Source organism: Parasteatoda tepidariorum, chromosome 2 (genome assembly GCF_043381705.1).
Source record: "Parasteatoda tepidariorum isolate YZ-2023 chromosome 2, CAS_Ptep_4.0, whole genome shotgun sequence".
Lineage (NCBI taxonomy): Eukaryota > Metazoa > Arthropoda > Arachnida > Araneae > Theridiidae > Parasteatoda > Parasteatoda tepidariorum.
Window position 1 is genome coordinate 54,701,745 of NC_092205.1, and position 25,141 is coordinate 54,726,885.

The 25,141-nt window shown below is 27.6% G+C and overlaps 1 protein-coding gene across 20 annotated transcripts in view; it reads left to right on the plus strand.

Annotated features, from left to right (window-relative positions):
- Positions 1-7,829: 7,829 nt before the first annotated feature.
- The window catches only part of LOC107454811 (Troponin T, skeletal muscle), a 46,736-nt gene continuing 29,424 nt past the window's right edge, over positions 7,830-25,141 (plus strand). For 6 of the 20 annotated variants that reach the window (XM_071177607.1, XM_071177598.1, XM_071177609.1 and 3 more), the window contains exon 1: positions 22,965-24,532. The gene's annotated coding sequence lies outside the window, so the exon portion shown is untranslated. Of the gene's footprint in view, positions 8,139-22,964; positions 24,647-25,141 lie in introns of those variants that run through there. The other 14 variants (XM_071177597.1, XM_071177595.1, XM_071177590.1 and 11 more) reach the window with 11 other exon arrangements.

Sequence of the window (25,141 nt, forward strand, 5' to 3'; positions counted from 1 at the left end):
TTTTCCGTTCACATCAAGTTAAGGGTTTACCGTCAATTATCGTTTTCAAAACTTAGTCTTTATTACAGCACATTTAGTAAAAAATACAAAAATTAAAAATTAAATTTAAAAAAAATAGATAGTTTTTATGTTATGCTCTAAGGTATCATGCTAAAATTACCAAATTTTATCACATATTATAAAACCATATTTTATTGTTACCAAAATATATTTATTTTATTGTTACCAAAGAGCTTCAGTAAAAACTATTAAACTTTTTAGTGTTCTCGTGGAAACCGATACACCATAAATTATATCATAATCTGATTATATTGACAGCGCTAGTGTGATGCAACCACATCACAATACTTTTTTTTATGTCAGTGTGACTCAAATCATAGACACATTTCATCTCTTTATTAATCACTTTACAAATATGAATTTACAGAGTTTTTTAATAAGTGAACGAAAGTATAATTATTTGTGAACTAATTTCTTATAAAAGGTTTTAAAACAACTAATAGTTAAAAATACTTAAATAATTAAAAAAAAATTAAATAAAATTTATGATATTGCTTTCCTTTTTTTACCAACCGGCCAGCGTAGTGGTTAGGGAGCTGACCTTACAACAGAAAGGTCCAGCTTTCGGATCCCGCAAAAGGCATGGACATTCTTTCTCATTATCTGTACTACTTGTCCTTACTTGTGGGAGAAACGTGGCCCACCTAATAAGGTGCCCCAAAAAGAGTGACCAACAAATCAGCCCAACTGATACCTAAATGACGAGTTTCTATAAACGTGCATTGAAGAAAAAGGTTTTCTTTTTTTTAGTCTAATAGATAAAATAATTTTCTTTAAATGGAAGTTAGTTAATGATTTGAGACTTCTTTTTATTAGTTAATTAAAAAGTTTTGTGTTTATAATAATTTATATTAACTCAAACCTTAAAACATTAAAAAGTTTTGGTAAAATTGCACGCTGATTCGTCTCAATCTACTTCTTTTCCAATGAATCAAACAGGAGAAATCAATTTACTCTGCAGGTAAACATACCAAATGTGATTCACCCCCATGTGTTTCGATTCAAACTTTTAAAGGGTAAATTTTGTTTTATGTGATAACCAGGATGTCTGTCTTGCAAGTATCATTACAAACGTGTCTCATTTATTACTTAAAAAAATATTTTTTAGAAATTTGTGGGGAGAGTAGATATCGACAATGTCAACCTTCATCTACGAAAGGGTACCCCATCATAGAATAGAGTTAACATGTCTTATATACTAGTGAATTGTAATTGTAATTTTGTAGTGGTAGATACCCTACAGTACTCCCCCACCAGAATTACATCTGTGATAGAATTCGATGAACGGATACCACTAGTTGATTCATCGCTGTTTTGTGAGAAACCGGGAGAGGTGTATTAAGATCACCGTACTTTCTGCTGATCATGAGAACTGTTTTAAGTTCACGGTCGTGTTTGCTCCTGTGTTGCCATTAGCAGTCGAGGGAATACGTTGTATGTTGTGTGTGATCGAGACGATACTGAGTAGCAACAGCTCGAGAAGGTGTATGACGTCGCAGTAACAAGTAGCAAGTCAACTGTTCAATGTGGACCATCCATCGAAGTGAGCGTTACTGCCAAGGTAGTCGTGTTAACGTCACGTCCGGGTCACCAATGTGGGGAGAGTAGATATCGACAATGTCAACCTTCATGTATGAAATACCCCATCATAGAATCGAGTTAACATGTCTTATATTCTAGTGAATTGTAATTGTAATTTTGTAGTGGTAGATACCCTACACACTATTTATTTTAACTAACTGAATCTAATATAGTATTATAAATTTAAATGAAAACTATTTAAATTATAAGTTTTTTTCTATTTATATTTAATTCCTAGTATCTGCGCAGTTAAATAATATCAACTCAGAGTCAAACAATTGCATTCTAGATCTTTCAAAGAAGAACATCATTTCAATTCGCTAAACAAACAAATTCAATGCGGTTTTCAAAGAACAGCAAAACTGATTGTTTAATAATGGAGTTGATTATGTAGAGAAACCTATGACGTCACAAGGTTTTACTGTTCCATTAAGCATAAGAGAGTTTTTTGTCGATTCTTATACCTCTTACATATAAATGAAAAATATGAACTAAATTATCTATGTGTTATGTGGTTTTTATATTTTGAGATGCGTTTATATTAGTGCATATTTAATTTATTTCTGTTATGGGAGTTACTTTTGTTATAAGAATCTGTAAAATTTCAACAAATTTTTAGAATTTGATGAACTAAAATTTCTTAAATAATGCAATCCTTATCCATGCAAAATTCGTAAATTGTATAATGTGTGTATTAAATTAAAAATTGAATTTTCAAAATAGTCACCTCAGTTTTCATAATGATATTACTATATTATGCTTCACTAAGTATAAAGGTAACATATTGTGTAATGAAATCAGTATAAATATAATAGCTGTTATAAAAGAATGCTTATTATAGTGTTTTATAATACTTTGTTGCTATAATAGTATTGTGTGTTATTATCCTTGTGTGATAAAGAAAGAAAAAATCCAACAACTTCATTTTCTAAAGGTGAAATCAAGTTTTTTAATATGCGTTACAGAGATTCAATAATATTCATCTTTTTTTTCACTGCTATTGCTTTATGGAGATAAATGTGAATTTACTGCAGAAATGTGAGACTATTCTATGCGCACACTTTATTGAAACATTTTTATTCGCTAGAGTTTTTTGAAACAATGAATGGTAAAACTTGTTTGAATTTGCGTTTACTAAAAGAATGTTTTTTTTTTTTTTTTTTTNTTTTTTTTTTTTTTTTTTTTTTTAATAAAGCGATAATTTAATGTTCAGTGGTCAAATCAAATTTAAAATTAATTGAAGGTACTATTAACGTCTGTATTTTTCTCCATTGATAATTATGATTTATAATTTAAAAAAATTAATTACATTTAATTTTAAAATTTCATATCTTATTTCTTTTAATGAAAAATAATACTTCCCTCTATAAATGATAATTTTAAAAGGGAAAATGCGGATGCAATTACAAAATTAAAATTACATATTATGAAATTTCTCATAAAATTACCCATATGAAATTACCCATGTAAAATTACCCATATGAAATTACCCATATAAAATTACCCATAATGTACTGAAATATGCACCAATTTTTTTAAATTGTTTTTCTACTTAATATAGTTGACTTAAATATTGCATTGTGGGAATTTGTTTTTGTTGAAATTTTTTTTCTTTCTCTTAATGTGATTGCAAAATAGCTTATATTCAGTAAAAAGGAATTTATATTCAGTAAAACATTTAATTTCAGTTCATTTAAACTGTGCTTTTAAAATAAATATTATAAAATCTTAAACAGCTATCTCACTCAAATCGTATCGTAAATTTGTAATATATTTATGTTTAAAGTTTACACAAAACTACAAATAGCATATAAGACGATTTCCCTGATTAAACTTTAATATTGTGTTTTATATAAAGAAGGCTTAAGTTTTTTAAATAACAATTTTTTTAAAATTTTATTTTTGTTAAAGCGCATTGTATGTTTTATTAATAAAAACACACAATGAAATAATATACAAATAGATACTTATTATAAAGGGGCAGTAGTTTAATGAGAATATTGTATTTGATTTTAGTGAATTGTTCGAGTTTGAATTTCGCAAAAGTATGCGGTGGTTTTCAATACAGAAGAAAAGAGATTTTTTCGAATAAAAATTAATTTGTTTAATTAGATTAAACAATACCTTTTAAAATATTGCAATTGCCGGAAATGAAAATTGCTATTATATGTAAACATGAAGGATATTTTTAACCCTTATCTATATTTTTTCTCCGATCAATATTTAAATTTCTTACAATAACTTGATTATAATGTTTTCTTATTTTAAAAATTTTTTTATTGTAAGGAGTTTAGGATAACCCTTACATCACAATCTTACCAAAAAAAAAAGAAGGAAAAAAACAATAATGAAAGAAGCAGTCATGAGACCAATGTCAAATTTCGCCTTATCTTGCATATTAACTATACCCATTTAAACAATTTTAAGACAAACAATTAAATAATTGTAAATCTCAGCCTCTAGGAACAGGAAGAGCAGCGCAATTACGTCATATGGCCATGTGACGCGAAGTCTTCTATCGAATTTCTCCGTGACCATAATAGGGAGAGGAGGTACTGATAGCTGAAAAGTGAAGAGAATAAATAAAGAAGGAAGAAAAAGGAGGGCAACTCCAGCAAGGAATGCGTTTCTCCTCTCTTCTCAAGCAGACACAAGACCAGCGAATTGCACTTCTTCTAGAAAGGATAGGGGGCAGACAAAAATTGCAGAAAATAGCTCTCTCTTTCTCTCTTTAGTGTGAATAAAGTTCTATGAAGTTAATAACAAATAAAGTTTAGGCTAATGTTTTTCCTGCATGCCCTAGAAAAAAAAATACAAGACATCTTTTTTTCACAACAATCTTCAGCCATTTAAAATGAAATGAAATAAAACCATAATAATAAATATTTATTTGTACGGTTAAAGTAGTCAATCTGTCAATTAACAATGTGGTTAATTAATAATAACCGACCATTAAAGATGATCAAATTGTTTGGTTAATATAATAAATTAGGAAAATTAATGGCGTTAAGCGGTTATTTCTAATAATTGTTGACCAGGTTCAAATCCCAGCAATGGCTCGCCGATACAAATTCTGCTACCGGCCCGTCACCGACCATAGTACTGACATAAATTATCCTCAGTGGAAGACGGATCATGGGTTAGAATTCTCTCACCTGTATCAAAATTTGAGTGTCAATTTCTTTTATTTCTGAATTTTGCCACTTTCTTCATCCATATTTCTTAAAAAAAATATTTAAAGAAATTTTCTTAATAAATTGCTTTGTCCAAATTACTCTTATTTCATAGGATGTATTTGGCTTGAATAAGGATGGACAATTTAAGAAATTTTTAGAATTTTTCGTATTACAGATTTCATTCAAAACTGGTTTCATATTAAAATATGAGGGCCACTTTGTTTGAACACATCCATATTTCTTAAGAACTATGCAAAAAAAATTTAAGAACACTTTTTTTAGTACAAAACACTTCATTATAAAAGTATCAGAGCTGTGGTGACCCAAGGGATAGAGCGCTTCTATTCCAATGAGGTAACTCGAGTTCGAATCCCAGTGATGGCTGGTAGATGCGAATTCCTCACCTTGCTTCCACTGATCACAGAATAAGCGTAAATTATTCCCAGATGTAGACGGGACATGAGTTAGAGTCCCTCTGTCGCCAGGCTGACCATGGGAGGTTTTCGTGGCTATCCCCTCCATGTGACCCAAATGCGGTATAGTTCCATCAAAAAGTACTCCAGGAATTCAAATTTTTCCTAAAAGTTGATAAATGCGTTCCCTTGTCGTCTGAATTGGGTTTAAAATTTACAAGACTCTTTCGTTCCTTGAATAAATGACAAGTCATAGAACTGAAAAATTGACATATAAATAGGAGCTGAAAATTGCAACTCTAACGAAAACTCTAAAAATTGCACTGCAACTCTAACAAAAAATAAAAACAATTTTGCAAGAGTAAAGGGAATTTTTCAAAAGAAAAAAGAAAATTTTTTGGAGGGAGTTATTTTCGTTTTCTTAATTAGCAACTTTCTGTGTCATATTTTAACTTTTTGTTAGAAAATGCACAAAAATGTAATAGATGGACAAAATTATAATACATTTTTATTTTTTATTCTCTTCCACTCATTATTTTTTAAAAAGCCTGGTCACTTTACTAATGGCTGAATTGAACTTTGAAATCGCTTCAGCATTATTAAAGCTTATATTCTTTAGTATTAAATATAAGTAAAATTAATATTCACAGTTCGTAAAATAAAAAATTGCGATATTGTAAGTGGAATTTTCTTTCAAGGAATAAGTACGTAAAAAAACAGTGCAATGTTTAATTATTTTATTTCTCCACAATTATGATGTGATACTGTACAAGTTTTGACTTGACAGTTTTGATGTCAGTTTACAGCTGAATTTATTAAAATTATATATTTTAAAAGTTGTTCGAATTATATGCAAAAAACTTTTTTTCTAAGGTATATATTTATTTTATTTATAAAATTAATTGTAATTATGACTAAGCATTACATATTTAATTAATATTTGCAAGTTCACTTTTCTTTCACCTTAAAATTTGATACATAAAATTAGATTAACATCATTAATTACAGTACCAAATGATTTACTTAAGCATTATTATAAGAAATAGGGGTGCCAACTATGATTTCAGTGAATGGGCATTTAAGTTTGCAAATATATCAGCCGAACTCTTCACTGCAAGGAAAAAAAATCCATTAAATTTACGAGGAAAAAATTCCTAGCTGGTATGCCAGTATAAAACCGCTTATATTGCAGAAAGTATTCTTATCAAAAAACGAACACCTGCTTTTTAAGCATATAAGTACTGCTATTTCAGCAAACGAACTTCGTCATTTTAACAAACAAATTCCATTATTTAAAAAAAAAAAAACTTCTGTTATCATAACTAACTGTTATTTCACCATAACGACTATAAAGGAACTATAATTGGAGAGAGAGGACCAATCAACAGTGAACCTGGGTCACCTCATATGGAGCCGAGTACTCTGTTCCTAGAGCTATTGAAACACTAGCTTTCATCACGCAGAAAAAACTTAAATTGTTTTATTTTCTCATTGAAATCGCATTTAAGACTCATTGAAATATATTTACGAGTAAAAACATTTAAAACTATTATGATCCTCCCTTATAAAATTGTCTGGCAACTTAGTTTACCAAAAAATTTTATCTAAAGAAACATGACACTCCGGCAGAGTATCAGTTAGAGAATAATATTGATTTGCAACTTTCTTTATTCAAAACCATAAAATAATTGCTCAAAAGTATAAGCAAGCATAAAAAATAATTGTGAAATGATGTGAAAAAAAGGTAAAGGTATCGTTAGGTAAGTAAAACGGTGATATAACGGTTTTAATCCGTTAATGATTAGGGTGAAAAAAAGGGAAAACCATTTTGTCAGCAAAACAGCTTCAAACCATTAAATATATAAAGAAAGTAAATACACAAAAAGGAATTTTTGACATTTAATGGATATCGGTGAAGAACAGAAACAAAAACCTATATTTTCTTTTATACGGTTTTTTTTTCGGTAGATTTTATTTTTTACAATGTAATACATGGGTTGCAGTTAATTCAATTGATTTGGATAAAAACATACGAGTTTTTACCACAGCAGCTGTGGTATAAAATTTTATTATCTTCATAAAAATATCTAATTTTGAATATTAGCTAAAGAGATACAGAAATACATTTCAGAAGGCATAAAAAGCAATGCATATGTAAATTAACTTTCAGACTTAAGAGGAAGGATAAAGGAGCACTTGTTTAAATGTCATTATGATCGAGGCAATAAGTTCAAGTGGTTTCAGTCTTAATTTTACCAACTATGGCAAATAATTAGTTAAGTAGCTAAGAACGAATAAAAAATTTGCAGTTGCCAAATATAACAAATACATGCATGACATCAAAAAGGCTTTTCGTTTTTTCTTTATTTAAAAGTTAAGTATCAAAAAAGGAATTTTATTTGAAATTTTCTCTTCTTTTTAGAAGCTGTTTAACAGTGAATGATTCTCATTTTAATAAATGAAAATGTTTTTAAGTGATGAAAGATTATTTTTTTCAACCACCTCCGCTCATAGAGGCACCTTAACTATAAGTTAAAAATAAACTTAAGTGGGTTGTAAAAAAGAAACTAAGTTCTGAAGAAAAAAAAGTCCGTAAAAAAAGAAAGAAATTGTAGACGACTTCAAGTCTGTCATTCTGAAGAAGAATCTACAACTTTGAGCTTGCATCACTAATTCTCAGTTTCAATAATAGTTACTAATATTGTCACGAGAGGACGCTGTGTCACGCAGTCACCAACATTGGACTAATCGTATGTTGTGCGGCGCGCTTTTAAAGATCGCTTTTTGGCGGCAGCACTTTACTGTCCCTTAGATTTGGTAAACATTGGAATTGGGAATATACCTTAAGGGATCGTCACCTCAGTGAAGTTGTGCTTTGCTGTACTGAGGTTCATATTGGATTAATTGGTATGATATATTTTGTTGTTCTAAAAAAATGATCAGGTGTAGTTAATGGTTTCCAACAAGTTAAGGTTAAAGCTTGTTTTAAAGAATCTCACATTTTCGAGGCTACGGTCATGCCTAGTTTTGATAAAATAAGTGCATAGTTTAAACTATAATAACAATAGTTAAGGAAATATGAAATGAAATTAAAGAAAACTGATGCAGGAATGCAGAAAAGAAAAAAAACTGTAAGGTTATTAAGCTAACATTCAAAAACAACTGCATGAAAGAGGCATAATATTATGAACTTAAGCAAATTCTGTTCATTTCTTTTGTTAACAAAGAAACAGATATAAGTACAAAGGTGACTTAGATATTAACTTTATTATTGAAAAACAATAATAACGGTAACATTTGAGTGCGCAAAAAAAACAAACACTCAGTGGCTTAATCTGAATAACTTTTGATCTAATAATCGGATCCTCACGTTCTAGGACTCAATCTTAATAATTCAAAAGGGAGACCTCAAATATGCTAATTAATTAGTGAAGACGATGTTTTAAGTTTAAAAAAAGCCACATAAAAATAATTTATTTGTCTTTTCCTTGTTTGCCTTTGTTTCGTCGAATTCAGATGACCTCCAAACTATAGTGGTAATTGAAAGCATTGGTCTCACAATCCTCTTTTTCGACACCATCTTGTACTCGAATTTCCTCCGCAATCTGGAAAATATGGTTCCAATAGGTTGGTCAGTTAGAGAGTGTTTTTCTGAATAAACCTACAAATTAGCAATCATATATCGTTAACAGTTTTCCCCCACAGTTGACAAAAGCCAGCCCTTAAAATTAAAATGCTCCAACAAACATTGTACAATTATTTTAAGCACATTACAAACATAATTAAAATAAAACTATTCGCAATTTTTAAGTTTCTTAATGAGTTAAAAATTAATTATTTTGCGTCTTTTTAAATACCATAATCACAGAGATTTTTTACCCATCGAAACACCTTATACAGTGCCTGTAACTATGTTGAGTATAGATATAAATTTCTGAATCTGAGTTTAGTTGCAAGGCAATAATTTTCTGGTGACTGTTTCGCAATAGTTTTCTAAAAACTAATATCGCAATATTGTCCGTCATACGCATTAGCTTAATTTTATGGGGGAAATATTTATTTATACGTAATTATAATATAATAATAAATATTATGTGAGTAATTTATTTATGGTTAATTATAATACATATGATAAATGTAATATAGCATGTATAATATTAAACGTATAAAATAAAATGTATAATTATGAATATAAATTTCTTTAAATGACGGTTTGAAAACTTTGATGATGATCGTAAATTTTATACAATAACTTTTATTGATTGAATTTAAAACTCTTAATTGACTATATTTAATGGTCGAGTGCTTTGAAAACAAGAAATTTTTTTATTAATATATACTTAAAAAGCTAGTGTAACCTCAGAAAAAGAATTTAATTTGTTTCTCCTTGGTGGCAACGGTAATGTATTCTTCATAACTAACAAAAATTTGTATAACTCATTAAATAGTAGTGGCGTGTTACATCGCAATGGTCATGAGCCATCCGTGAAGTTCAAAGATCAGGTCAAGAGGTGATACTAATGTCCAGTTCTGGTTACTTTTTTTCCCGTTGGGGGGAGGGCGTTAATGAAAGATATTTTGCTTGGAAAGGAGGAAGGGGGGGGGTCGTGAAATTGTGTCAATTTGTGACAAGGTGGGTGGAAGGAGCAAGCAGTGTGAAATTCCAAATTTTTGTCAAAATGAAAATATTTAAAGCTAAAAGATTAACTATTTTTTATTATTAGTTTCATACTATTTGTTATATATTTTTTCATATCTTTTGTTAAAAAAAAGAAGCATCTAATCATTATTATTATTGATATAATCTCGAATATAAGATAATATATATATAATCATATATAATAACGAGTACAGATATCATTAAGGAAAATAAAGCGATTTAATTTAAGCTCTTCATGTCAAGATGTTTTTTCACTCTCTGTACGCAGCACAGCTGGTTCAGCATTAGTTAATAAAAAAAGAAAACAAATGTTAGTCGTAATGATTACTAGGTGAGCAAAAAAGAGCAACTGAAAGCTTTTGTGGTGTTAGATTCTTTTTCATTCCTGAAGGAAATTAAAGCTAGAAGTTTTTGAAACCTACTGAAACGATTACCTACTGAGCTATTACCTACCATTAATGCTTTAATACTTGGAAGTTTTATTTGCGTTTAAAAGAAATTTGTTTCGGGGTGGTATTTTTAAGGAAATAAGGATCTTTCCTTAAAATACAACTGATGTAGTAGGAGAATAGAATTATCAGCAAGCAAGTGCTTGCTTCCACAATAGTCAGAATAAAAACAATTTTGCTTTGAGGAACATATTTTAGGATATCTACATGAAATGTTTGATGTGAAACTCAATAAACATATGAATGGTGATCTTCCTAAAAGTATTTAACCAAATAGAAAGTGTGAAAAAATAGAAATCCGCAATCTTTTAAATAAAAACGTACAAATATGAAAATAAAAACTTTTTGTTTAAGATGCACAATATATTCACGAAAAAAGGCTGATTAGGGATGTAAAAAACTGCGAACTAAGTAGTTTCTTTTGTGGAATTTTTATTTTGTATTAAGTGTGTTTACAATTTTTACAAAGGCTAAAGTTGTTATTTTTTTCATTATAATTTTACAAAATAAAAAACAAGTTTAACAGGATTATTTTTCATAAAAAAATTAACTCCTTTGCAGCATTCTGAGAAATAAAGTACAAATTTTGTGAATTTTTTTTTTGTATAATTGAAGTATTTTCAATAATTTGAGTTCTCTTTAAGTTTTTATTTACACAATATGTCATAATCCTAGTTCAGTTCTTAAAAATATCAGAAGTGATATATGTGAAAATAAACTAGAATCAAATCAACATTTGCAAATTACAGTGCTCTTTAATTTTCCAACAGTTACAAATTTTCATCATTTTTGAGAGGGGTGAGATTGCAATTACAACTTCAATGGCTTAAAATAATGAATAATGACATTATCAACTTTGTAACTATATAAAAAAATTGTTTTTCACTTATAAGCTATGAATAAAAAAGAATACTGTTATCCTGACTGGCGTATAACACTTGTTTTGATTTGTTTGATTATTTGTTTTGATTTTCATTTGGATAATATCATCAATCATAAGGTTGATAAATACCACTCAAAGAAAAAATTTTAATATGTTTTTCACTTCATGAGCTTGAATATGTGTATAGCTATGGGATATGTTTTTCATTTGTAAATATTTGTTTAGTTGGTGAATGTAAATACGACAATATTTTAAACGTTACTCACTTTGGAGCTGTAACAAAATAGCAAATAATATCTTCTTTCGATTTTTTTTCTGTTGTAGTCAAGATGAGGGTGATATCAGTTTCCCCTTACTTTGAAGTTTTACACTTAAATCCTTTTGGTTTTATTTTTTCCCGATGATTAAATACTATGTTCTCCGTTGAGATGATTTAGTAGAGATATTAATGCAATTTTTCTATCCCAATTTTAAAATGTATTCTAAACTATGCTATTACTGTTTTTTTTTCTTTCAAGAAATGAATATTTCGGATTCCCTGTATTGTATTTTATTGTAGATGCATATAGTGTTATATGTATTATATATATTAATAATAATATAACATAATATATATATTATGAGTGTTAAATTTTTTTCATATTTTATTAATTTATTATTTATTAATTTATTGTGTTATATTTTTTTTACTGAACAAATATTTTGTAAGGATAAATTTTCATTTGAGTGTAACATATTTGTCTAATTATTTGATAGCCGCGTAAACACCGCTCACAAATGTTCATCTTAGTTTTGCTTTCAAACGTATGCATTTTTTGAGCATCTTTATTTATTCAGTACTATAAAACGTGTTCTTTCTGTTATGAGGAATATAAAACGAGAACTCTTTGTTGGAAACAACTATTTAAATTTTTTAAACCTATTCCTGAACAGATCTTTTTAATGGTGGGCATTTTGTAATTGAAGGAAACAGAAGTTAGGCTCGGTGGCTGAACGGTAGTTCTGTGCCACTGGTTAGGTGTTCTATCCTTGGATCGGGCAAGTTTGACTCAGTCTTTTATCTCTTCAGTGAGTGGATAAAATGAGTACCAAGTATGCTTGGAGATTTACTCGAGGGTCTGTGTTCGGCTGACCACCCAATCGGAACATCTGAGTCTGCACCTCAGAGCTCAAGTTCAAGAAAATTGAGAGAGGCACAATAGGCCTTGGCCCTTCATGGACTGCAGAAGCTAGGCAACATCATGGGAAATTTTTCACTAAGCTATATTACTTGCATAATGGTGATTTAATTGTGTTTTGAACATTCCTGCAAAAATTGATTACTGATTGAAAATATTTAGAAAGGGCCTGACCCAATAATGTCTAAGTCAAATTATTTCATTTTCAAAAACTAAAATTAAATATCATGAAATCATCAGAAAAAATATTTATAAACTTCTTCCTGAAAATTTTTATTTATTTATTTACTTATTACTTTTTTATGAAAAATAATCGTCGAAAAACAAATGAGAAATAAAATAGGAACTAAACAGATCTAAAACTTTGTAAGATACAAAAAAAGGCAATTAAAAGTAGTAATGATAATCAAACCAATTTGACCAAAGATATAAAGCAACTGTAGTTTTACAGACTATGTATTTAGTAGCTGAAATAATAAATCGAAAGCCTTCAGTAACGATAAGTTTTGAAGAAATAAGAATGCAGGTTATGTGATGAAAGTATTCCCACTTTTAAGAATTTTTTTAATTTTTAAATCTACATTTATTTATATTAACAAATGTTGACAAAAAACCTAAATTGATTGTTGTTAAGTTGACAAACGAGTATAAATTGATACCGAATGAAGCTAGCATTGTTCAGAAAGTGAAAATATATCTTAATCTTTGAGTGAAAAAGGGGCAATCCTCACCACTAGGTTTTTAATTTTTATTGTAAATAGGATGTATAAAATCTAATAATTCAAATTTACATAAATAAATAAATAAATAAATAAATAAATAAATAAATAAATAAATAAATAAATAAATAAATAAATAAATGAAATTCTATGCATAGAAATAGTTTTTCCAATGATATAAAATTCAGAATTTATTTAACTCGTTCGTTTGGGATTTGAATAAAACTTTATCTTAATTGAAAGTGCATGAAAATTAATTAAAAAATTATAATATGTATACATAATTGTAACACAAATTTCAAATTTGATATTGAATGAATTTAGTTTGAATTAAAATTTGAGATATCAAACTAAATCTGCTGGTACCGTCACTTATTAAAAAAAAACTATAATGAACGCTTTTCTCTATGTACTTTAATTCATCTTCATTTAATTTCCAATTATTCTGTATATACTATGATATTTATTATTTTACCAGTTTTCATATAACAATTCAGTAAAGACTTACCGATTTTTCTCAGGAGTTATTTATTATTTATTCATGTAAAGTTACGAAAAGGGTCTTATTTGAAAATAAGAAGTTTAATGAGAAACACAAAAAATGTTATGCGAGTCCAAATGTATATAATCTGCTAACCTTGGCTTCAAACCGAGAATTGAAAAAAATGAAGAAATTAGTTGGCACAAAAATTAAAAATAATGAATTGCTTACATTAAAGGGCTGAATGGATTAAGCGTATGCCGGTAAAAGTAAATATTTAGAGGTGTGGGTTTTAAAAACATTTTAAGAGATCTTAAGATGTATTAAATATGTTACTAACAAGATAAGATTAAAGATTTAGAAAAAGCTAACTAAATATATCTTGCATATCTTTTTGGGGATATTTAAAGTTTTCCTCATTATTACCTGAGTGATAAGATAATAGCTTTTCCCCCCTCTAATTTGCTGATTAGCACATAACATTAATTTGTCATGAAATCACACTTAAAATAAATATTCAAATTTGGGGATTTTTTGGTGGAATTAGAAATATTATATTTATCAAATTTTCTGTTTCTTTTTTTCTTAATTTTCCAAAAGCATAGAAGTAATTTTACAAGTATATCTTATGAAAATATGATTCATGGCTCATACTTTAACAAATGATATGTTTTAACTAAAATGGTTTAATACGATTTTACCGATTTATCATTTAAAACATTGAATATTAATTAAATTGATATTTAATTACATAGAATATTTTTTATAATAAAATAAAGAATTGAAAAATGTATTGAATACTGTTAAAATTTGACGAAGATATGACGGACATTAAATAAGATTAAGTCTTTCTTCAAGTAATTGAGATTTGTATAATACCTTATTTATAATCTAATTTTGTGAACTAAAGTATAATTGTTCAGAATATAATTTTTACAAAATTTTATGAATTGTGGTGCATTTGTAAATTTTTGCATAATATTTCATGACACATTTCTTACATTATTCATATGTTGTGTAAGAAATGTATCAGAAAGCCCCGTTCAGCTGATCATGAGATTGACAGATTAGCATTATATTTTACATCCAGCTTGAAGGATTTGAGTGGTTTCATAAGGTGGGCCTAATTGCCTCAGATAAAATTATTGTTCTTTAATCGTAAGGGGAAACAATGAAACAGTAGGAGAAACCAGTCAGTATACTAGTTTTTTCACTGTTAGCAATTTGAATACCATCTGTTTTATGGTTATTTGATTTTTTTTTGTTAAAAATTGTAAAACAACAGGCAAATAAATTGTTATTTTACCATTTTTTCCAAGAAATTTCGAAGAGTGGTGATTGTTTTTTTTTCTTATAAATTTTATGAATAAATGCTCTAAATATGATTATTTGATAATCTTTCTATTCCAAACTTAGAGTAATATTGTTACTTACTAGTATATATTTATATAAATTTGTAAGAATGTAATAATTAACAGAAAATACTAAACGTAATCAAGTTTTCATTTTGAATTGTTTCAAATTCAATGTTAAAATAAGTTTAGTGGTGATGTCTTTCGATAGTATCATAAACTACGTAAATTTTAATCACCATCTAAACGTTGAAAAGCTAGTTACAGCTATTCGCACGTTTTCTGAGTAACATTACGAACACTGTTTTCATTTAAAAAGGTGATACAGATGTGTTTCCATCAATGCATACAGTCCTTAAGTTAAAGTAACATAAATAAACGAAAGCAGAATTGAAACAGCGCAAGAACACCCACACTTTTTTCTCAAAACTGTACTATTTTGGATACATTTACGTCTCATTTCAGCTAGACATTATATTTATAGTTTAAGTTCTGACGAGCACTTTTTTAGAAACCCGGGAAACAGAATAATATTTCAAACAATCTTTGTTATTAAAATTTATGTGGGAGTGCAATTCTGCAAAAATAAATGAGTTTCACTTAACTGTAAAAATAATCAGTGAAGGAAAAATATAAAATGGTATTCTGGCAGGTATCTGACAGGCTTAAAATTGATATTATCCAATTATCTGATTTATATTGCAAAATAGAATATAATACGCGTGCAAAGTAGGATTTCAATATCTAAACTATTAAAGATGAAAATATAGAAATTTAAGGAATTTTGTCTAATTCCTGAGAGTGATCCTAGTCTGAGATTGAAGGGCATCATATGAAAGTTATATACTTTTTGATATTAAGGGCTGTTAAAGAATTCAAATTTCAAACATCATTATTCACGATGGAAAGTAAGTTTGCAGTTATTTTCATTATTGAAAATTTTTGATGTCAATTTTCTTAAAAAAATTAATTTATATTATTCTCGAAACATTATTTTTAAATTAATATATCGTCTTGTTACAAACATTAAAACATTTATTCATTTAATATGAAGAGAGTATTAAATTCTGAATTCTTCATTAAGTATAAATAAATTAAAGAACTTTTTGAAGTATTTTAATTTATATTTTTGTTTTTTATTTTACGTATTTATAATGTTTTCATTCCAAAGTCTGCAGAATATTCTTTTACATTTTTACATATAATTGTGTCGCTGTAAGAAAAGGTTTTATGAATTTTTAGCTTTAACTCTATTTAAGTCTTTTAGTGAATTTTTCAGTTTTTATCTCATTCCATGTTTTATTTATATTTCATGATAATCAAAGAAAATATGTTCTGTTGCAAAATTCTGCTCCTGTTTGTCACAGAAATTATAAAAAAATGTGAATTTAAGATACAAAAATTTTCTAAAGAAACGAAAAAAATTGGGTAGAAAATTGGGATTTAGGGAAGGAAATCGGAGAAACAGTCTTGGTGCTGATAAAATCAAAGTTCTCTCACAAAGTATATTAAAAAATTAGTTATTCAAGAAAAAAAAGTAAAAGAAAATTAAACAGTAATTTGGGAAAATAAATTTCGAGAAGTCGAGAATGCTTTGTAACACTATAACAGTAACTACTTAATTTTTTAACATATTTAATTTGCATGGAATATATTTTTATGATGAATCTAGATTTATTAGAATTTATTTGCAATTTTAATGCATATTTGCACTAAATTAGTTTAAAATTGTTGACTGACACTTAAGGCCGAGGCAAAAAAGTAATTTCACTTCCCCTATTTTAAATAAATGCAAAATTACAAATTTTTTCAACAATACTTAAAGCACTAAAATATAATAATATCCCAATAAAATGAAATAAAATACAACGAAATATTAATTAGTTCTTAAGAAATACGAAATTTTGTTCAAATAATCTTCAGTAGCTGTTTTGGTAAAAACAACCAAACTTTTGGTTAATAAAATCAAAATATGCTGTATATTGCATAATTTTACCAAAATCATTATAAAAGTGTTTCAGTAAAATTTACTGAGCTTTTCGGGCCAAAAACACGGTAAATTTCACCATATTCTGGTAGTTGTGACCATAATTTTTTTTCTCAATGTGGAGAAAAAATAAAGCAGAGAAAATTTAAAATTTTTTTTTAACTGTTATAAAATTTTAAACGAAAAAGTCGATAATTTCGTTGATTGACGATTTTCTCAACATTTAAAATAAATTAAAACTCGTTTCTATATCCTTGTTACTTTATTAAATTACAAATTAGGAATTGTTTAGAGCAGCATATGTTTTAATTTAGTTTTAACCATTTTTTTAAACTAAAATATGAAAGATAAATTTACTGAAGCTTAAACAAAAATTTAAACGCATTTACTTCCTTCGTTTTTCACTAAAATGACACATTTTTTTAAAAAAATATCACAATTTATTTTCAAACTGCTGTTTAAATCAATCATTAGTTTAGTAAGGTCGTGAGAAAAAACGTCATCTTGTTTTTATCTTCGTTTAAATAATGTTAATTAATGTTAAATAACGTGTATAAAATTTTTAAAGCAGAATTAGAAATTGATTTAGAAAATAAGTATAGTGCATTATTATTCATAGAACATAAGTTAAGAAATCCTCTTTTTCGTTGATAGTTTTTGACGCAGCATATGATTGTCAAAAATGATTTATTGAAACGTCAATATCAATATATTTTAGTCATCAAAGAGTTGACCAAGAAATGTTTAAAAAAAATATGCAAGAGGAAACTAAGCAGTACTACAACTAATTATTATTGCGGGGCAAGTTTGAACGAATTTAAACCGATCTTGAGAATCTTCGTTATTATTATTTTTCCCCCTACAAATTATTGGTCGTGATGCAAGATATTCCCCTATAAGTTCCTGTTATTAACACAATTTATGAATTTTTATTATCTTATTATTCTTACAATTAATTTATGATCTTATTTTGCCTCACTATAGCTACATTGTTATAATTTAATTTTTGTGACAAGAATTTTTAAAAACCTAAGACAATATTTGAAGCATATATTTTGTTTTATATTTATTTCCTTAAAAGCAAATTTTAGACATATATGCATATTTTTACAAAATAACTTCTTTAATTTTACCAAGCTATTTAAGCAATAAATTTTGCAAGATGATGAATTTTGCATGATTTTAGCATTTTGACTAGCCAAGTCTTTTAAATTAATTTCGAAAAATTGTTTTAATTTTATTTCTTAAATTGTTTTTCATCTTACAGAAACAAACTATCATAATTCAAATATTACATTGTTAGAATTTTTACTCTGAAATTATGGTAAAATAATCGCCAACAGTCTGTCCATCCAACTACGGTAAAGAAAATTTTTTTACCTTCCCATTTATGTTTTTACATATTTTACCTTTTTAAACCGTTTACTACTAGTATGGTTATAAGACCATGAATACAAAACTATCTGTTTTTTAACCATTTACAACTAGTATAGTTTCAAAACCATAAAAAGAAATTTAACTGGACAATGAAGCGTAACCTTTCGTTAGGTAACAGGCATTGAAAAGTGCAACTACTGGAAAGCGAGAATATCACAACTTTTTAATTTATATTTGATTGCTGAATTGAATTTGCGTACGTGCAGGTCACCTAAATTCAAAAAAATCTTTTAACAGAAAGCAATACAATCATAAAAAACAATCAATTTCTTTTACCAAAAGCTTTTTAAACAGAAATTTCATGACGAAATTGCCAAGGATTTTTTCCCCATGACGAATTAAAACTGAAACAAATTTTTATTTTATTTTGAAAAATTTGATTTATGAGAAAACTACAGTCAACAACCTTTCTTAAAGTTTTTTTTTAAAAAAAAGGTGTTAAGAAATAAAGTGTGAACATTGAAGCGAGAAGAAGAAACGAGCTGAAGTTGAAATGAAAAATTCCACACTCTTCTTTATCTAAAAGCAGTCCTTTTGGATAAACGCCCAGCTCTCTTCATATCTTTTTTTATTCCAAAGTTGAAGATTTTTTTAAAAGATATTAGTTTTTCCTATTTATATAGATATCATCATTTAACGATATGTCATTTTCTTTGAAAGTTATGAATGATTTACATTTTAAGTAATGTATCTTAGCTCTGTTTTAAAAATTTAATGCTTGATAAACTATGTACGCAAGACACTTAACTAAAGATTTAATCAAGTTTTAAACTGAAAGATATCAGGCAGCAATAATCTTGATTGTAATGCAAAAAAGATGACATATTTATAATGTAACAACTAAAGTTAGATTAGTTTAATATTCATTATACTTCATAATATGCATTGATTTGTACTTGTTGTATTGATTTGTAAATTTGGTACACTAATACATCAAATCACAAAAGTTGCTTTTATTTAAAAGAAATATCTTAAGTTATCTATCAAAGTTAAATATAATGCTAAGTATTAAGTTAAATATCAAAGCTATTTTAAACAAATATCTGATAATATTTTAAAGTTAGGTAAGTTTTAAAATTTAATTAATAAAAAAAGGGGAAAATATGACATTTTAGGCCTTTATATAATGTAAGAGGCTATGGTTTGTTTAAATCATTATTTATCAAATTCAAATTAAATAATTTGTAAAATTGAAGCGATTACATTTAAATTTGCTGATTTAAAATAAATATTTCTTTCCAAGTTAGTACGAAATTTGTTCAAGTACAACCTATCAAGTATCTCAATAATTTATTTTATTTTTCTGTCATTATTAAGTGTTCGATTTTAAATTGTAATGAATGCTTTAGCAACTTCAGGGGCAATTTTTTTACCGTCATTATGTACCATATTATATTAAAATTTAAAAATTAGTATTAATGTATATCAAACTAGGAATTTTATACTATTAATCATGAAATTTAAAATTCATATTTTTCAAGAATGTAAAAGGTCTCCTAATAAACTCATCTGTCTTAAAAAGAATGAAAAGTTCAAAATCAAAGCTTAAACACTTCGTTGAAGCAGTATTAACAAAAGAAGTAAAACAGTCATCCATTCGCTGCAAAATATAATGACATGAAAAAATTCGTCATACAATCATAAATCAGAATGTTCACATAATATCATGTTTTTTGATGTTTAACGTATTTTGTAAATTTTAACTCAACTTCAAGATATTCAAAATAATTTATCATATTCAAAATTTATTAAAGGTATTCAAAATAGTTAATCATAATGCATAAGAAGTTTAACCTTTTGATTAATCATTTTAATATAATGCAGAAAATTTAGGATCAAACTGCTGTATAAAGCACCGCTACATCATCCGTATAGTTGGGTACATCCTCCGTAAAATCTATTTTATCGTAAAATCCATTTTTACCGTAAAATATTGTACTGGAATTTTTACAGTAATATTTATTCCATTAATGTGATTCAGTGATTTTATCGTAATTATTATAGTAAAAATTACGGTATATCAGTCTTTTGCTCCTTAACATGTTTCCGTAAAAATAAATTTTACGTTATAAAGTAGGGCACTCACTCAAAGTGCCAGTACTTTTTACTGTAGTTTGGTCCGAAATTTTTTGACAGTGTAAACTTAGGAATGTTCGAAGTTTATGAATGTTCTGCAAACTTTATGAACTTTCTAGATGGGAAGCTTTTATCACCTCAATTTATTCTTATAATATTAAATTTGATGAGTGACCTTACCAACTCGTTCAGCCCACTGGCTGTTTAGCATATGGGAAAAATTGGGAGAATTTTTTTTCCTGATATACTACATTCTTATCTAATAACACTCGGAGAAAATCTGCAGGTTACAATACGACTATGGAATAATATTGTCAACGGCAGTTACTGCGTGAACTAAACAAACTGTCAGTTATATTAAAGCTATTTTCTGCTTTAAATTCCTTAAATTAACATATATTAAGATTATGTCATTTAAAGTAATTGAATTCGTGTAATGAACCACAATTGCACAATCACCTAAATTTTAATTTAGGAAGATTGGGGTTCTATTTCTTGATGCGACTTGTGCTCACTCAGTTTCAGAGTGATAAGTGCCAGCTAGATTGGGAAATGAAGGCAGCCCACGCACAAGTCTGACCACATTGTACCATCATGCTCAAAATTATGGAGCTTTAACATTAATATATTTCGAAATTGCGGAGCAGTAACCTCCAGGTTTTGACTGAACGACTATTCGTTGTAGGTTGTGCTTTTCCAACTTCGCGTGTTCTAACCAACTTCAATGTGTCCAAATTTCAAAAATGCGTTCCTTTAATATCTTTGTTTCTTTCGAGATGTGGTTTAGGTTTTTATAGTTAAATGCAGAAGCGTAAAACAAATGCGCATTTGAAAAAAAATCACCCCGCAATCCAAATCTGTAGCCATAAAGACATGGAAATATGAGCGCATAAAAAAACCATGAAAGGAATGGTGAATTTACTTTTAAAGCGAAGAAACATAAGATGACTAATTCACTAAGCTACAATGAATAAAGTGCATTTTATCTCTATTAATCGCAAATACCCATACGTCATAATAGTAGTGCAGAGGGACTGAAAAGTGATACTTTGCTTCTATTAGATTCTTTGTTTATCTTTAAACACGTGTTTTCATTATGAAATACTAGAAAGAACTGTTACTGTTGCAGTTTCGTAATCTTTAGTAATTTTTTTGTCAGATGAAATATTTTCATTACCCTTCAAAATGGGTAATTTTGTATGACAACTAATGCTTAATAGGCTTTGACTAACATGGTGTATCCCAATTTTTTTTCCAAATCTAACTATAATTACTTACAGTTCACCAATTTTTTTTACCAAACTAAAAAAAAATATTTAGCTCTCCCATAATGCTCCCGAAGTTTAATTTTCTTTATCAATATCTTTAATTTGTTTAAAAAACCAACTGAACAATTAGTTTTGTTAAGTTATTTAGTTTTCGTTTTTTCAAATCTAGTTTCGTAAAGATTAGTTTCGTTTTTTGTAAATAAAACTCTAAAGATACAGCAAAAATAAAATCTATATGAAATGTATTATCTAGGTGAACTAGATTTCAGGCGGAAACTTTATTTTTCATTAACAAACACACATATTTTCAATTTTCAACTCAATTTTTAGTTATGTAGTAGTAGCTATTATGTAGCTACTATGCAGTAGCTATTATGTAGATATCATGCTGGGTTGATTAAGCGGACTTAATTGTTTTAACTGATAAGTAATTTGTTTCGTCATTATTTTTCATTCAAAACTTTATATTTTCGAACTTGAAATCTAAAATTTGTAAATATGCACTTATAGACTAATTCTTGAAAGAAAGTTAGTTTTAATTCAAGCATACACACAGTACAGAGAGAATATAAATATGAACTCGAAATAAGTTTAACGAAATTAAAGAGAAAAGTAATGAAATATTATAAAACTAATTATTACAATACAATAGACAGATTTACGTAAATTAGGTTTTAAAGACAAAATTAGAGTTTTTGGTTATAGATAGTGCGAAAGCTCTTTGTGAACGTGTTTTTATTCTTTTCGTTAAAATTTCAATTAAATAAAATCTTTATACTAATTTTTAAGAATTTATTGGTTTTGGTAATCTTATTAATTAGTATTATTAATGGTTTTTAAATATTTCTTTAATAACACCTTTCATTTACATTTGCTTAATTTCTTGAAAAGCACTCTTTATTTGCAACTGCTAAAAAATTTGAAATTTTGCAAGAAGACATTGAATCACCGTAACTAACTTAAAATGAAAGTAAGGCGCTTTAAAACATATACCTGAAATAGTTCCATTTCATTAAAGGGAAAATTGATACAAAAATATTTTTTTGAAGCTGCGAGGACTTTGAGAAATTTTATTACGAGAAAAAGTAACTTTGCCAAGAAAATTAAATTTGTAAAAAAAAATTAAGAATTTAAAATTAAGATTTTGAGATAATTAAAAGCACTTAAAATAGAAAAAGACTCTCTAAAGCGAGTATTTGAAAAAGTTTCATAACAATAAAAGAAAAATTGATGAGCAAATTTTTTTTTTTGTGAATTTGCAAAATTATTGAAAAATTTTATTACCTGAAGAGGCAATTTTGTCAAAGCAATTAGCTTTGCAAAAATTAAGAAAATAAAATTAAGATGTTTAGTGAATCGAACTCATTGACAATTAAACCAAACACGAAGAGAGTATCTGAAAAAGTTTCGAAATAATAAAGAAAAAATAATATTTATAAACACCATTATATTTAGGACACTAGTAACCATTAAATATTAAGAGGTGTGCCAAGGAAACAAGCACGCTATCACTTTTGAATCAGTTGAAAGCTATCTAAATATTTTGTTGGCATATCTAATATTTGGCCCATTTCGTTACACGAAGAAGGTCACTTAACTCAGAATCTCATGAAGTTAAAAAAGCATCATCAAAAACATCAAAAACATAAAGACACAAGCTGGAATTTTTTTTCTAAACAAACATGTAATCTGCTGGTTAATGTAAGAATTATCAGTTACTATTTTAGCATCAATCACTTTTTGAGAAATCCCAAAAAATGACCATAATTTTCTTAGTAAAAATTTTAGTAAAATATTTTTGAATAACATTTAAGGAGAAATAATTCATTTAAAGGATATTTTACTTAAATTCTAAGTAAACTATGCTCCAAAAGTAAGAGTTATTGGAGCAATAGTTTAATGATAACGTTCCTATCACGTCGAAATTTATATTTTTTGGGGAAAACCAATAAAAAGGAGCATATAACTCAATAAAGAATTTGTAATAAAAAATTTTTTTGGAAAAAAAATCCTGATTTAGTTTAAAATATAACTGGGAATTTTGTAATTTATTATAAAGTAAAAACTAGAAGATGTAATGAGTATAAAATTCGATGTAAAATCATAACGTTAACTAAAACTTATTTAAATTAAAAACAGCAAAAAATGCTTTCCAATTCACTTTCCAAAAAAGTCGATTGTTTACAAAAAGTTTTGAGGTATTTCTTCTTAACCGTTTTTCTTTTTACTTTAAAAAACTTTCATTCACCTTTAATGGATAAAAAATAAAGAAAAATAATCAATTCGAAAAAAATAATCAACGGCCATAATTAAAAAATCATGGCCGTTGTTCTAATTGCTTAACTAAAGCGTTATGTCCTAATTTTTTCTTTCTCAATCTTTATTTTTGCCCCAATTTTCTATGAGATGGATAGAGACAAAAGAAGCCTTTACAAAAATCGAACAAACTGAAAAAAAACCTCTACTTCCCCCGGAGTTCTAAATAAAGCATCCAGAGATAACATTGGTAGGTTGCAAAGAGATCGTCTTGTCCCAACCTTTTTCCAAAGTTACAGAAATAAAATAGACCTGTAGGTTCAAATGGCAACCGTGTGTTTTTACCGACTGCCTCTCTCCTTGGTATTCTAAGCCAAGTTAAGGCACAGCCTCTCCCAAATATCAGGTTCTAAAAATGTTCTGGGTGTTGGGAATTTTTCCGTTGTTTGGCAAGCATCCCACTTAAGTCTTCCAGTTCCTTGGGTAGGCAAGAACAGTGAGGTTCTGGGGCTGTTCTTCTGGCTTGTTCTTTGCTCAGCGCGAACGGTTGAGATAGGTAAGGTGTCTTCCTAATCGGATAAAATAGTTAAAATACTTTAGTGATTTACAAAAGCAAGGATTCGAGTGTGATTTTTGGATTGTCAATTAAAAACTTTTGGAATAGTCTTCAGTGAAGTGCACTTAATTGTTTTTGCTTGGATTTTTATCGCCGTGCTATTTGTGTATTGGATTTAAAAAAAATAACATATCTATAAAATACTGCGAACGATTATTTATTATTTAGAAAGAATGGTTCTTTAACATATGTGAATGGCTAATTGAATTGATGTGGAATTATTTTTACTTGTCAATATTTTTATTCTTATAAAAAAATATTGTTTGATGGAATAAGATTGAGTTTTTCTTATGATAGTAGCTCGCTAATGTCGCATTCATGTGCTAACTAAGAATAATAGATAGTTTGTTGTCAATATAAACTTTTATACGAATAAATGACATAAGGACATTATTACTTTATGATTATTTCTTTGCATGTTATTCTCCTTTCTAAGAATTTTGCTATCGAAAAAAATATTTTATGAATTATATTTAGTAAATAGTTTGAAAAGGATTTGAATATATTCTGATTATTCTTCTAGTAGTTTTAATGCTGATAAGTACAAAA